Here is a 17,039-nt window from a genome sequence, read left to right on the forward strand (position 1 = left end):
GATATATATGTATGTCTCTCTCTCCTACCTCTCTCTCTAAAATAAATTTTAAAAGTAAAATAAAAATAAAATTATAGGCCAATATCCATTATAGGAATAGATGCAAAACCCTCAAAAATATTATTAAATCAAATTCAACAGCACATGGTCAAGTGGGATTTATCCCTGGGAGACAAGGATAATTCAACATCTGCAAATCAATAAACATAATATACCACATTAACAAAATGTAAGATGAAAGTTTTATGATCATCTTAATAGGTGCAGAAAACAATTTGACAAAATTTGACACCCTTTCATAATAAAAACTCTCAATGAATCAGGTAGAAGAAATGTACCAACATACTAAAGGTCTTATATGATGAGCTAAGAGTTAACATCATACTCAGTGGTGAAAGGTTGAAAGCTTTGCTTCTAAAATTAGGAACAAGACAACAGTACCCACTTACTACACAAGTCCTAGCTAGGGCAACCAATTGGAAAAGCAGCCTAGGCAATGAAATAAAATATTTGTAAACTATATGTCTGAAAATGGTTAATATCCAAAATATAAAATAAATTCATACAACTGAATAGCAAATAATAATAATAATATAATTAAAAATTGGGCAAAGAATCTGAATAAACATATTTTTTTCAAAGACATACAAATGGTCAACATGTACATAAAAAGTGCTCAAGATAACTATAATTATTAGGGAAATGCAAACCAAAACCATCATGAGATATCACCTCACACCTGTGGGGATGACAACTGTCAATTAGGAAAGGGTAAGTGTTAGCCAGCATGTGGAGGAAAGGGAACACTTACACACTTTTTGAGGGAATGTCAATTGGTTCAGCCATTATGGAAAACAGTATGGAGTTTCCTCAAAAAATTAAAAATACATTGTGTCCATAAAGCCATGGTACACTTTTGACTGGTCACAGGAAAGCAACAAAAGGTGACAGAAATGTGAAATCTGCACCAAATAAAAAGAAAACCCTCCCAGTTTCTGTAGGATGATGTGGCAGCATGTGCGCTGTGCAGATGATGACGTAACACCATGTATACAGTGGAGCAGCCCACGGCCATGCCAGTAGAGATGTGGATGGGACAGAGGAAAGTTCAGTGTGCTCTGTGGCTCGCTAAATTCGAATCCATGACCAAAGTGCAACGTGAATATCGGTGTGTTTATAATGAACTACCATGACATTAATCACTTAAAACAGAGAATCACAGACGTTATTCACTCTGTTACACCAGACGTCCTTACCCGTGTGTGGTAAGAACTTCACTATCGTTTGGATGTGTATAGGGCAACAAATAGAGCCCACATCGAACTGCACTGAATAGTATAAAACTGGGAGAGTTTTCCTTTTATTTGGTGCAGATTTCACATTTCTATCATCTTTTGTTGCTTTCCTGTGACCGATCAAAAGTGCACCATGACTTTACGGACACACTGTAGTAGAATGCCCAATACAGAATCCCACTACTGATTATATATCCAAAATAGGTGGAAGTAATATCTTAGAAAGCTTCTGGCATACTATGTTCACTACAGCTTTATTAATAGCAGCCAAGATATAAAAACAACCTAAATGTCTGTCAAATGGGTGAATGGCTAAAAAAAGAAGTACATAAATAAACCAGATATATACACAGATACAATGCACTATTATTCAGCCATAAAATATTTTTAAAATCATTCTATTGTGATAACTTGGCTGAACCTGGAAGATGTTATGCTAAGTGAACTAAGTCAAACATAGAAAGACAAATATTGTATGACCTCATTTATATGAGGAGACAAACTCAAAGAATCAGATCTTACATTAGTAGTTCCCAGGACCTGGGGGATGGTGGAAATAGATAGGTGTTGGTTAAAGGGCACAAACTTCCAGTGATAAGATGAGTAAATTCAGGGAAGCTAGTGCCCAGCATGGGGACTAGAGTAAACATGACCGTGTTGTATATTTGAATTTGTTAAGAGAGTCAACATTAAATGTTATCCCTACACCAAAGGAAAACAAAGGCAACCATGTGAGGTAATGGATGTGTTAATTAGCTTGATCTTGGTAATTCTCAATGACTATGCATATCAAACCATCATTTTGTATACCTTAAATACTTACAACTTTTATTTATCAATTATACCTCAATAAATGTAGGGAAAGATAAAAATAATTAAATCTAATTAAAAAAAACTTTGCCTCACTCATACTTGGGTTCAAAAATAGGTTCGGCCTCCTTCCTGTTGTATGTTCCTGATTTACTTAACCTCAACCTCACATAGCCTCCTTTTCATTATCTAGTAGACATAGTTTAAAAAGTCCTTCCTATTTTGTTCTGAGAATTACACGATAGAATGCATATGGCTGTCTACCACATCTCATATTACATGCTTAATAAATGGAGCTATTAATGTTAAAATTTTTGTTTTTCAAAACCTGATTTACATTTAGAGTTGACATATAGAGCAAATAAAAATGGACAATGTCCAGTTAAATTTGAAAATCAGATAAACAACAGATAACTTTTGATACAAATAAGTCCTGATTATGGTATGGAGCATAGCTATACTAAACACTATTTATTTGATTTGAATTTTACATTTAACTGTGCCTTCTGTATTTCGTCCAACTACCCTATTTTTATATCTTATGTTCTCCATGAGACACTTTCTGATCCAAAATTAATGTATTCAGCAATATTAATTATTTCTTCTTTCTTGTCTTCCAGCAATGCTTGCACTTACCCAGAACATGTTGTGGCGAATTTCTTTCTGCACCTGTATTGCCTGCTCGTTTACTCTGTGAACCACTGAAGGATATATATTATGCCTTATTCATCATTATCCCTCCTCGGAATGAGGAATCTTTTTCCTTCTCAAACACTTCACATTGTACCTGCTCAAACAAGTAACTCTAAAGTAATGAATTAATATCTATTCCTCTTTCTTTCCTAAGGTAATTTTTTTTTAAAATGTTCACTTTGGAATATTGATAACACTCTGCTGGTCAACAACTTTGTAAATCTAAATTACCAAACACATGTTATGGCTTGTAATTTGCACTACACAAAGATCCTTTCCATTGTAAGAATATTCCTTTCTTTAAAATGCTATTCCCTGTGTGATTTAGAATTGTTGATTTATTAAAATCCAATATGCACTCACTTTCCAAGTTCATAGCAAGTGAAGTACAGCTAGAATGTTTTCTTTCACCCAAAGATGATTTATTTATAGCACCTACTAAAACATCAAGATGCTTTTCAGTCTATAAAAGAAGTGTCTCTAAAGATTTTCAAAGCAAAAAAACAAAAACGTTAAGATACTTCTCTAACTGAGGCATAACATGTATTTTTTTTAATTCCTTAGAGTGCCCTTCTTTTAAAATTTTCAACAAAATAGACTTTACGGTAGCACATTCCTTTCTACTCTAATCCCTCAGTGGCCTGATTGAGTTCTCTTTCTCTGTCCATGCACCGACTGAAGGTGTCTTTCCAAGCACAAAAGCTATTAAGCAAGAACTTGCACAGAACCTTTCACTTGTTTCTTATTGCCTATTCTAAACTCTTCAATACCGTACAAATTAGGGTGACCACACAATTTAGTTTCAAAACTAGGACATTTCGCAAATGAAAGATAATAAAAAATGAAAATAATGTACATATTAAATCATTATGTTGTATATCAAAAGCCAGTTTTAGTTAAATAAAGATGTCCGCTATAAAGCAAGTTAAAAATACACTTTATGTTGTTTAGAACATAGCAACAATATAAAAGCAATAAATTGGAACATGCTCAACATATTGTAATCAGTTTCTTAGTCATATCTGTCATCATTAATTGCCTGTTATTAGTATTTTTTTGATCAAGGTACATTTTTCCATATAGTTTTAGTATTTTAAGATTTTTTTATTAAAACATTGCAATCTCCTTTCAAGTGACATGTAATAATTGAAAAATAATATTTTTGCCTTCTTCAGCTATTCTTCTTTGAGAAATTGCGGATCATAGCCCTAATTGAGAAAATATTATTTAAATTTATCCCCTTTATCTTTTTTTGTATTTGCTTCTGACAAAACACTAATACTTTTTTGAAAATCTACCTCAGAGACACCAGAAATTAGATATCTCAAGAAACATCTCATCATATAACCACTTCGATTGTTGTCATTAAAAATCTATGATCTTTCTCAAACACTGACTTAGAGTTTCCCCAGTCAAATTCTTTCTCTCTCTCCTTTTTCTTGTCAGTTTGTTGTTAGTCTGTTCTTTCAACCTACTTCTTCAATTATTTAATTTCTACAAGTGCCCTGCCGAGCATTTTCTCTTCTTTGATCAGGTGGACTTTTCTCTGACTGCTCACACCTGGCAGAGATTTTCAACTGCCCCCTTCTCTTATTTCAGCAGAGGGTCAGACATCTACCCTTCCAACTGAGATGTGCTCCATCCTCTCTTTTCCCACCTTCACAAAGAGCTTACCTTATGCGGATCTGTTAGCCTCTATCTTTGGCCTCTCCACGTGCACTGATCCTTCCCTCTGGATACAATGAAGGAACCTCATGTATTCTTTCTTCATGATTCTCTTAAACTCTGTCAGTTTTCTCACATAGAAAATTATTTTGACTACTTGAATCCTTCTAATTTTGTCATGAAATTTTCTTAAAATAATTTGTTGCGTATTGTGCCTGAAAAAACTCAACACATAACTGATCCTGTTCAGTTCACACAATTTCTGTGCTTACAAGAGAGATCAACACAGTGCAGTAATACCCAGCTTTGTAGACCTACTGATCAACAAGAGGAAGGCAAAGAGGCAGGGGACCAAAGAGTGTCTAAATTGTGAGAAAGGGTAGAGACTATTAGAGCCAGTTGTCTTTACATGGAAAAGGCATCAGCAGAAGAATCAACCCCCTCACAAACATAACGTCTGTAAACCATCATTGTGTTTGGACATATATCAAATGGCTTTCCTTATGAGAGCTAGCTGGTTTGATAGAACAATCTGGAAATAACATTAACTGTTGATGAGGTATTTAGGGAGCCCGGAAGGTGAATAAGGTAAGATATTGCTGGTATGAGGTGGCTCTTAAGAACAATGGTTTTCTCCTTCAAGTCAGTAAAAATAACCACAAGACAACTCAGAAATCCAGCTTGATTGGAACTGAGCTCAATTTTAAGAGGAACAATCTCAGCAGGCTAAGCAGCTGCTCATTGGGTATCTTCCCATGGATCGATAGGGATGAGAGAGGAAATAGCACTGATCTGGAAGGGAGGAAATCATCGCTGTGATTGTTTGAGTCTGCCTCCCATTACCTAAAATACTGAGATTATATCACATAATTCCCATGACCCCTTACAGCTCTGAAATTCTCTAACTGTATTATTGCAATTAACCCCCTCCCAAAGTGTAATTCTTAATAAGATTGCCATGGTACTCTCCTTCACCTTATGTTATTATCAAAAAAATCAATTACATGGATGTATGCTTTGCTTAATAATATTAGAGATTAATAAGACACTTTATTAGAAATAACAAGATATATAGCTCCTACATCACATGCATACAAATTAACTGAATATATGAATCATTTCTCCCTATAACTCTAAATACACCTACATTAATAACAATGTACCTTACAATACCTGAAATTTGCCAAGAGAGTCAAGATTCACACACACAAAATCACCGCAACAAGGTGAGGGGATGTTTATGTATCATAATTAGTCTGATGAGGAAGTATGCCTTAAATTTATATCATTATTACTTGGCAATCACATGGCATTAAGTTGGAAAAACATGAAGGGTACACCACATCCTGGAAGCTGTTGCCACTTTTCATAATACATCGTGCAAAATCCTCTGCTCCGCCTGAGCCTACCACAGACTTACCCAACCTTCTGTCGGCTGGCAGCTCCTGAGCAGTACAGCATGGGTTATGCTCGCTTGACAGTCCCAGATAATGGCCCCACTTCTACACCTCTGTGGCTATAGAAAGCATCTTTTGGGCTGATGTGATACTGTGTGCACTCACATACTATTGGAACAAAAGCTGTGTGAGGCCAAGAAAGGCGAAATTATGCCCGGGATATATAACATGCTGGTTCTACTAAGAGAAAAAATAGGAAAAAAAGTCTTGCCAAGAGGAAACTTGTGGGACTTTTGAAAGATAATGCCATCTAAGGGTCCCAGAGTGGGTCTTTGATCCCTGCAGATTGGACATTGGGTGACGCTACCAATCGATCAGTCTTGATAAGTGGGCATTTATACTCTTGGACATATGGATAACTTCCATGGTTACTTAATATATGACTCCATTGTATCCAAACTGGAGTGGTCAACACAGATTGAAATCTGATAGCTGTGTCATTTTGTCTACTTGGTTATTGGGATTGCTTGAGCTTATAAACGAGTTGGGTCTTATGAAACTCACCTGTGATGGCCATTTACAGCTGCATGGTTATTTGATGACACCTGGTCAGGTTCTTATTCCAGTGGAATCGTATGGCACGCCAAAGGCTATTTTTTTTAATATTAATATTTTTTTATTAAATTTAATGCAGTGACATTGATAAATCAGGGTACATATGTTGAGAGAAAATATCTCTAGATTATTTTGACATTTGATTGTGCTGTATACCCCTCCCGCAAAGTTAAATTGTCTTCTGTCACCTTCTATCTGGTTTTCTTTGTGCCCCTCCCCTCCCCTAACCCCTCTCTCCTTCTTCACCCCCTCCCCCCTCCCCCAACCCCCTCACCCCTGTTGCCATCACATTCTTGTTCATGTCTCTGAGTCTCATTTTTATGTCCCTTCTATGTATGGATTCATCTCAGTTTTTTTTCTGATTTACTTATTTCACTCCATATAATGTTATCAAGGTCCATCCATGTTATTGTAAATGATCCGATGTCATCATTTCTTATGGCTGAGTAGTATTCCATAGTATATATGTACCAAAGTTTTTTAATCCACTCGTCCTCTGACGGACTCTTGGGCTGTTTCCAGATCTTCGCTATTGTGAACAATGCTGCCACAAACATGTGGGTGCATTTCTCCTTTTCGAGCCGTTCTATGGTGTCCTTGGGGTATATTCCTAAAAGTGGGATAGCTGGGTCAAAAGGCGGTTCGATTTTCAGTTTTTTGAGGAATCTCCATACTGTTTTCCACAGTGGCTGCACCAGTCTGCATTCCCACCAGCAGTGCAGGAGGGTTCCCTTTTCTCCACATCCTCGCCAGCACTTATTCTGTGTTGTTTTGTTGATAAGCGCCATTCTGACTGGTGTAAGGTGATATCTCATTGTGGTTTTAATTTGCATTTCTCTAATGATTAGTGATGTTGAGCATTTTTTCATATGCCTATTGGCCATCTGTATGTCCTCTTTGGAGAAGTGTCTATTCATCTTTTTTGCCCATTTTTGGATTGGGTTGTTTGTCTTCCTGGTGTTGAGTTTTACAAGTTCTTTATAAATTTTGGTTATTAACCCCTTATCAGACGTATTGTCAAATATGTTCTCCCATTGTGCAGTTTGTCTTTTTATTCTGTTCTTGTTGTCTTTAGCTGTGCAAAAGCTTTTTAGTTTGATATAGTCCCATTTGTTTATCCTGTCTTTTATTTCACTTCCCCGTGGAGATAAATCAGCAAATATATTGCTCCGAGAGATGTCGGAGAGCTTACTGCCTATGTTTTCTTCTAAGATGCTTATGGTTTCACGGCCTACATTCAAGTCTTTTATCCATTTTGAGTTTATTTTTGTGAGTGGTGTAAGCTGGTGATCTAGTTTCATTTTTTTGCAGGTAGCTGTCCAATTTTCCCAACACCATTTGTTAAAGAGGCTGTCTTTACTCCATTGTATTTCCTTACCTCCTTTGTCAAATATCAGTTGTCCATAGAACTGTGGGTTTATTTCTGGGTTCTCTGTTCTATTCCATTGATCTATATGCCTGTTCTTATGCCAGTACCAGGCTGTTTTGAGTACAATGGCCTTGTAGTATAACTTGATATCAGGAAGTGTGATACCTCCCACTTTATTCTTCTTTTTTAAGATTGCTGAGGCTATTTGTGTCCTTTTTTGGTTCCATATAAATTTTTGGAATATGTGTTCTATATCTTTGAAGTATGTCATTGGTATTTTAATTGGTATTGCATTGAATTTATGAATTGCTTTGGGTAATATAGACATTTTAATGATGTTTATTCTTCCTAACCATGAGCACGGTATATGCTTCCACTTGTTAGTATCTTCCTTGATTTCTTTTATCAATGTTTTGTAATTTTCCGAGTACAAGTCTTTAGTCTCCTTGGTTAAGTTTACTCCTAGGTACTTTATTTTTTTGGTTGTAATTGTGAAGGGGATTGTTTCCTTAATTTCTCTTTCTGACTGTTCATTGTTGGTGTATAAAAATGCTTCTGATTTCTGAGTATTGATTTTATATCCTGCCACTTTGCTGAATTTATTTATCAGGTCCAGTAGTTTTTTGACTGAGACTTTAGGGTTTTCTATATACAATATCATATCATCTGCAAATAATGATAGTTTTACTTCTTCTTTTCCAACTTGAATGCCTTTTATTTCTTCTTCTTGTCTGATTGCTGTGGCTAGGACTTCCAGGACTATGTTAAATAAGAGTGGTGAAAGGGGGCACCCCTGCCTTGTTCCTGATCTTAAGGGTATTGCTTTTAATTTTTTCCCATTGAGTATGATGTTGGCTGTGGATTTGTCATAGATGGCTTTTATCATGTTGAGGTATGTTCCCTGTATTCCCACTTTGCTGAGAGTTTTGATCATGAATGGGTGCTGGATTTTATCAAATGCTTTTTCTGCATCTATTGAAATTATCATATGGTTTTTCTCCTTCTTTTTGTTTATGTGATGAATCACATTGATTGATTTACGAATATTGTACCAGCCTTGCCTCCCCAGAATAAATCCCACTTGATCATGGTGTATGATTTTTTCCATATATTGTTGGATCCGATTTGCTAATATTTTGTTGAGGATTTTAGCATCTATATTCATCAGAGATATTGGCCTATAATTTTCTTTCTTTGTGTGGTCTTTGCCTGGTTTTGGAATCAGAATTATGCTCGCCTCATAAAAGGAGTTTGGAAGTCTTCCTTCCTCTTGAATTTTTTGAAATAGTTTGAGAAGGATAGGAGTTAGTTCTTCTTTGAATATTTGGTAGAATTCCGTTGTGAAGCCATCGGGCCCCGGACTTTTCTTTGTTGGGAGTTTTTTGATAACTGTTTCGATCTCCTTTGGTGTAATTGGTCTGTTTAAGTTTTCTGATTCTTCCAGATTGATTTTTGGAAGATTGTATGCTTCAAGGAATTTGTCCATTTCATCTAGGTTGTCTAGTTTTTTGGCATACAGTTCTTCATAGTATTTTCTTACAATATTTTGTATTTCTGTTGTGTCAGTTGTTATTTCTCCTCTCTCATTTCTAATTTTATTTATTTGAGTCCTCTCTCTCTTTTTCTTGGTGAGTCTACTTAAAGGTGCATCAATCTTGTTTACCTTTTCAAAGAACCAGCTCCTAGTTTCATTGATCCTCTGTTGTTTCTTTAGCCTCTATGTCATTTATTTCTGCTCTGATCTTTATGATTTCCTTCCTTCTACTACATTTGGGCTTTACTTGCTGTTCTTTTTCTAATTCTTTTAGATGCAGGGTTAAGTTGTTTATTTGAGCTTTTTCTAGCTTCTGAAAGTGTGCCTGTAGTGCTATGAACTTCCCTCTCAGCACTGCTTTCGCTGTGTCCCATAAATTTTGAGTTGTTGTATGCTCATTGTCATTCGTTTCTAGGAATTTCTTTATTTCTTCTTTGATCTCATTCTTAATCCATTCATTATTTAACACCCTGCTATTTAGTTTCCATGTGTTTGAGAATTTTTGAGCTTTTCTGCTGTGATTCATTTCTAGTTTCATGCCGTTGTGATCGGAGAAAGTGCTTGATATGATTTCAGTCTTCTTAAATTTGTTGAGAGCACTTTTGTGCCCTAACATGTGGTCTATCCTAGAGAATGTACCATGAGCACTTGAAAAGAATGTATATTCTGCTGCTTTAGGGTGAAAGGTTCTGAAGATATCTATTAAATCGAGTTGATCTAGTGTTTCCAATAAGTCTGCTGTTTCTTTGTTAATTTTCTTTCTTGAGGATCTATCTAGTGATGTTAGTGGGGTATTGAAATCCCCTACTATTATAGTATTGCTGTTGATCTCGCCCTTTAAATCCATCAAAGTCTGTTTTATATATTTGGGTGCTCCTATATTAGGTGCATAGATATTTATAATAGTTATATCTTCCTGTTGGATTACTCCCTTTATCATTATGTAGTGGCCTTCTTTATCTCTTACTATATCCTTTGTTTTAAGTTCCAATTTGTCTGATATAAGTATTGCTACCCCAGCTTTTTTTTCATTTCCGTTTGCATGAGATGTTTTTTTCCATCCTTTTACCTTCAATCTGTGTGTGTCTTTTGTTCTAAGGTGTGTCTCTTGTAGACAACATATGTATGGGTCCTGTTTTCTTATCCATGCAGCTACCCTATGTCTTTTGATTGGATCATTTAATCCATTTACATTTAAGGTTATTATTGATATGTAGTTGTTTATTGCCATTTTCTTCTTTAAAGGTGTATTCCTTTTTCTTTTTTTTTTTCTGTATTCTTTTCCCACTTTATCTGTTTACACCAGGCCCCTTAATATTTCCTGCAGCATTGGTTTGGTTGTAATGAATTCCTTGAGTTGTTCTTTGTCTGGGAAGCTTTTTATTTCTCCTTCAATTTTAAACGATAGCCTTGCTGGATAAAGTAGTCTTGGTTGTAGGTTCTTGTTCTGCATTACTTTGAATATTTCTTGCCATTCCCTTTTGGCCTCAAGTGTTTCTGTTGAGAAGTCAGATGTCATCCTTATGGGGGCTCCTTTGTAGGTGATAACTTTTTTTTCTCTTGTAGCTTTTAATATTTTCTCTTTATCACTTAGCTTTGGTATTTTAATTATGATGTGTCTTGGTGTAGGTTTCTTTGGGGTTCTCTTTAATGGAGTCCTCTGTGCTTCTTGGATTTGTGAGGGTTTCTCTTGCATTAATTTAGGGAAGTTTTCAGCTATGATATGATTGAACAAAGTCTCTATTCCTTGTTCTTTTTCTTCTTCTTCAGGAACCCCTATGATGCGGATGTTATTTCTCTTCATGTTGTCACAGAGCTCTCTAAGAGTTTCCTCTGACTTTTTGAGTCTTTTTTCTCTTTTCTTCTCTGCTTTCATGCCTTCATTCCAGTTGTCTTCTAACTCGCTGATTCGATCCTCTGCTCTATCTATCCTGTTTTTAATTCCTTCCATTGTGGTCTTTATTTCTGATATTGTATTTGTCGTCTCCAACTGATTCTTTTTTATACTTGCAATTTCTTTATTTAGGTTTTCAAACTCCCCCTCCATTGTTGTTCTAAGATCCCTAAGCATCCTTACAATCATTATTTTGAACTCCGCATCTGGAAGTTTGATTATTTCCATATCACTCAGTTCATCTCTCGAATGTGTCTCTTGTGGTTTCATTTGGATTGCACTCCTTTGTTTTTTCATCTTCTTCTTCTTTTTTTTTTATTTGTAGAGTTGATTGAGTCTAAGCTTGGTGTTGTCTGCCTCCAGTTTTCAGTTGTGTTATTTTTAGGTCTTCGTGGGTTGGTATCAGCTATTATTTCCACTTTCAGATTTGGGCAGCTTTGAAGTCTTGATTTGTTTGTTTTCTTAACAGGTGATAGTCTTGTTAACTGATCTCAGCAGGGGGCTTCCTTGAAACTGTATCCAGGAATGCTGTGGGTGTAACCTGAGACGCTGAAGGTCTCTTCCTCCAACTAATCTCACTGGGGGCAGGGTTTTTTCTCTCAGCTTCAGTAGGGGGAGGTGTATCTCAGATCTCCATGGAGACCTGAGTTACTGCCCCTCCTCCCCACTTCTTGTTTTCAGCTGTGTCTTGTTGCACTGATTGGAGCTGGATAGATGTCCGGAGATCTCTGATCTGGAAGCACTTCAGCTCTGTTTTGTGAAAGTTTCAGTCCCTCCCCCAGCTATGGCCGCCTCCAGCACGAATGAGTCAGCTTTTTTATTTTGTTTCTTGCATACCTTAGCCCCTCACAGTCTGTCCCTCTCCCTGTCTTTTCCACTTGGGAGATAAGCTGGTCTTTTCAACCCACCTTGCTCCCTGGTTGCCAGGTAAGTGGCTGTGAGCAGTAGTTTCTGCTCTTTTTCCTCTGTGAAATCCTCTCTGGGCTCTCAGCCTCACCCCCCTCCTTCCCTTCCTGTAAGCAGAGGAGATTCAGGCACTCCTTACCAGGATTATTGTGGCTTCCTCTTTGCTCCTTGGTTTTTGAGAGCTGTTCTTGCAGTTCAGTGTTGGTTTTTCATGCTGATTTTTTCTAAATTGATTTGTATTCCAGTTTGGTGTTGAGAGCTGGGTGTCTGTGCATCCGCCTACTCCGCTGCCATCTTCTCTTTCCCAAAGGCTATTTTTCAAGTGCGCACAATCTGCCATGAAGTGCTCAAGGTCTTCCTCCACAACCTCAGTAGTGCACATCATGATTCCTCCATTGGTGCTTATAATCAACTCTTCAAACATCTCTCCCCAACAATGACACTTGTAATATCATAGCATCTGCTGGACATATGGGCCAAGCTTCAGGGCTCCTGGTACCACAGCTGGCACTTACTACTAACCTTTCTCCTTTGAGCTCTTTTTGAAGCTGACAAACTTTTATGTCACCAAGGATACGGGTAAAATATACTGCTCACAAAAATTAGGGGATACTTCAAAAATGAATTTGAAGCGATAAAATATCCCCTAATTTTTGTGAACAGTGTATAATATCCTGCCACAGAATCTGAAAGCAACTGCTAGGAATTGTGTTCCAGTTCTTATTAAGGGAAGTACAAAGCACAATACATTGTCTTTTACTTTTAGCGGGTATGCTGGCCTGCCTCGGATTCTGCTCCCTCTAAATGGGCTATGGAGTTGGCAGCCCTTACGTCTTAGTAACATTTATCTCTCATCCTCTGGAGGACAAACGTCTGATCAAGACCTCCACATGCTAGTCACTTCTTGCTCATTTGGGCTGAATATATGATTTTGTGGATATAATATACCACAATGCCGAATTCAGGGACTACCAGATGGTCCAGATCTTTCTGGACGATATTATGATGAATTCAGGACACTTAACAGACCACTGGAGCAAAGCTTGAAATGGACATTGCTGTCAGACCCATGTGAATACAGACTCTAATCCTTTTTTCTGTTAGGGGTGAACTCATTTGCCACATCAATAGCTGTAGCTCATATATCAAAATTAATATTCTGCTCTAGCCAAGATACCACATCTGGCTTAGCAGTAGTACTTGGAGCTATTAACTATGGTTGTCTGTAGGAATATACTGTTACTCCCTCCAAGTTCCGTCTATCTTTTGCAGGGACTATTGAAATTCATGGGGATATGAAAAGGAACACAATTCCTGCATTCTTTGGCTCTTTGAAGGTGATACTAATTTCTGCCATTTAGTCTGATGTGTGATACTGTTTTTCACTTTTTAATCTTAGTGGAAATGGGGAGGATACATTTAGAGGTTTCCACTTGACCTTCTTCAATATCACAGTTTTCATCCCAAAGACTAAGGAACAACTGTACTTTGGTGCTTATGCTAATAAACACATATATCTATTTCTGGGTTCTATGCATGACCAGAGGGTGAACCCAGAAATTAATAGACCCACTATAAGCCAGACATGGGACAGGACTTCATTCATGACTTGACTTCAAAGGGACCACATTCTAATAGGGCAGTTCTGATAATACTTTGGTCAATTTTGTTCCTGTGTTTTATAGTGCCAAAATGTTTGGAGTATTTCCTTTTACCTAGAATGGTTAACCAACTACATGGCCACAGCTCCCTGTAGGATAGCACTAAGAAGCAGTATTATATATACTTGTGATGTTTCAGGCTCTCTCCTCCTGTTGACTTACACTTGTCTTAAATCTACCCATCCTGAGTTTGAAAACTCCTTCAAATATTGACAAAGACAAAGTGATCTTAACTTTTTTGGGGGAGGTATGACTTTCAATCTCTAGACTATTCATGTTTGATTTCTTTCAATTCTAAAGATTGAATTATACCTTCTTGGCTGCCCATTTATTTTGTTCCCAGAGATGCTATTTTTTTGTTAACAATTTCTGTTACTTTTTGCCCTCAGGCCACCCAGCTGCCCCTCCGATTCTGATGGTTGAGTGCCACCTCCTGTCTTCTCTGGCTGTCATGGTCCTGTCATGTCCATGGCCAGCAGTAGTCTAGTTCCATGGCAGCATTTCCTATACCAGCAGCCTTGGCTTAGAGAGCGGAGCCACCACTCAACTTCAAAGTGATGTTATTCTTTCTCTCCCCAGAACACTAGATGATGCTTTGGTGAATGGTGTATGTTTTCTACCTACATGGACCACTTATGCAGGCTCAGAGGATCCCATGTAAACTGAGATTATGTGATTTGCAAGAGAATTAATTCTGATGTCTCCATTCCACATGTCAACCCCTATCCTCTCCTAACAGGTCTTTAACCTTGACATAGCAAACTTGCCTGTACTAGCAAGTTTAAACCTCTTCTGGTCTCACCTCCTCTTACCATTAAGTTCTGATCTTGGTCTTCTGCTTTCCCTGTCTTATCAGTGCAGAAGATGAGGGCTCCTTTTCCACTGGAAGTTATTGAGGAAAGCTTCTGAGTTAAACATTTGGCCTTGAATTGCCAATGAATTGATGTGAACGTTTTATTATCTTTTTTTCCCTCCTTAGCTATATTCATCTGATTCCACTGTAATCACGATTACTATTTCACTCATTCTCCTTAAATCCTTGATAAAGCACAACAGCCAATGCGTTTCTTTTCACTGGTGTACCATCTCGTTCACCAATGCCAAAACGCAACAACTGCATCGTCTCTCTGTCCCAGGGGGGGTATGAGCTTGACTTGCCAGGAAGGCTGTCCATGCTCCAGCTTCACAGTCCAGCTCAGTGGCTGCTTCTCATACCTCTTCCAGTTCCAAACATCAAAAACCAGGTTTCCTGGAAATAGAATCAGAACTCCTGTAAGTTTGAGTGAAACAGTGTCTTACCCTGCCACAAAAAAATTGAGCCTAGGTGGCTCAAACAGTGGAAACTTATTTTTTTCATAGTACTGGAGGTTGGAAAGCCAAAGATCAAGGTTTTAGTGGGTTTGGTTTCTAGTGAGGACTCTCTTTCTGGCTTGTGGAAGGCCATTTCTTATTTTGTCCTCACAAAGTGAGGCACAATGATAGTCAGCTCTGGTATCCCTTCCTCTTGTGAAAGAACACCAGTTCTAACAGACCAGGGCTTTGCCCATCCACATGAGCTCATTAAACCTGAACCACTTCCTTAAAGGTCCTATCTCCAAACAGACTTGTGGGGGTTAAGGCTTCAATATGTAAATCAGGAGGGGGAGATACAACTCAGTCTATAGCAAAAGGCCAAGGATCAAATACCCCCACCTCAGTCAATAATTGTATATAGTTCCCTTGGGAGTAGATCATGGCCTTGGATGAATTGACTCTCTTCACCTGAGAAAATCTCCAAGGACAGCTGACAAGGGAGGGTTACCTGCCATTGGCAATCTGAGCAACACCCATCATCTGGCCCTTGGGATAATGCCCTCAGCTGAGGGGAGCCACCTCACAAAAGGCCACGGTTCTTTCCTATAGACAGCCAACATTCAGTGACTGGTTAAAAGGGATACAAAGGGCCAAGCACCTGCTTTAACTCAGTATACTTCTTCAGGGCTCTCCTAGCTCCAGAAGTCCCATAAGCTTTCCTGGACCCTTGTTGCTACTGCTTCATGGAGCCTTCTTTCTCTGTAAAGAAAGAGGAGTTCTCTCTATCTCCCCACTGCAGTCCTGCCCTTCCTCCTGCAGATGTTGCTGCCAGAGTGGTCCCTGGTAAACTCCATTTTCCTGCTTCCTAGGGAACCCAGCTGAGGACACTGAAAATCAACAAGTATATTATTAAATTGAAGGATTCTGAAGCAAAAAAATGTACTGGTTATACTTAGGTCTTTCTATATCAGAAAACTGCATACAATAGTATAATAAGAGTAGCCATGAGAAATAGATCCCCAAAAATGTATATTATGCAGTCAACCAAAATACCATAAATATAGTATATAATTATAGTCACTATTAAATATGCATTGTGCAATGGCAACATTTATGAACCGGCACTTTGCACTTAGAAATGCAAAGTCAGTGAATTATAATTCAGTGAATCACAAGCTTGAAAATTGAAATTCAAATTTTTTTATTCATAGTCATATGTCTTGCTGAAAATAATCTATATTTTTATGGAAAAGAACAATTTAAGAAACTATTAGGGAAGTCTTTTACTTAATATTGGCAAATGTATATTTGTTAATGTTATATTTAAATTTATGCTCATCTGTTTCAGCTATATCTCTGAGACTATCTGTAATCACAGCAAAGATACTTTGCATCAACATATGTAAACGCCTTCCTAAATCTGATGATGAATATAAGGTTGATGTTAAAAATGAATTGGCCAAGATAACCTTTCAATTCTTTTGTACTCTCCAAATTCCAAAGGTCATCGTATACTATGCAAACATTTTGAAAAGCTTCACATAACACAAGAGGAAATAATAAAAACTTCACTCAGGTCACCCAAACTCAGTGTCATCTATGTGAGACTTGTATTCTGGTTTAATTCTGTCCATTACTTCAGCAGGTAGTATTTATTGTTCAGTGCTTCTGAATTAAGGTGCCGATGTTGGAAATAAGATGTTGAATTTTGGCTGCCACTTGCTAGTAACATTCACAAACTTCATCTCTCTAAGCCTGTTGATTTACCGATCAATCATGGCTGATAAGAGCAAAGACGAGAAAAGTGAGTTGCTGGTGTGAAGCCTTTCACTTTGCCTTATATAACATAGCTACAGTAAATAAAAAGAGCTTTGGAAACTATTAAGCATTATATACAATTCAGGTTT

This window comes from Saccopteryx bilineata, chromosome 6 (assembly GCF_036850765.1).
Source record: "Saccopteryx bilineata isolate mSacBil1 chromosome 6, mSacBil1_pri_phased_curated, whole genome shotgun sequence".
NCBI lineage: Eukaryota > Metazoa > Chordata > Mammalia > Chiroptera > Emballonuridae > Saccopteryx > Saccopteryx bilineata.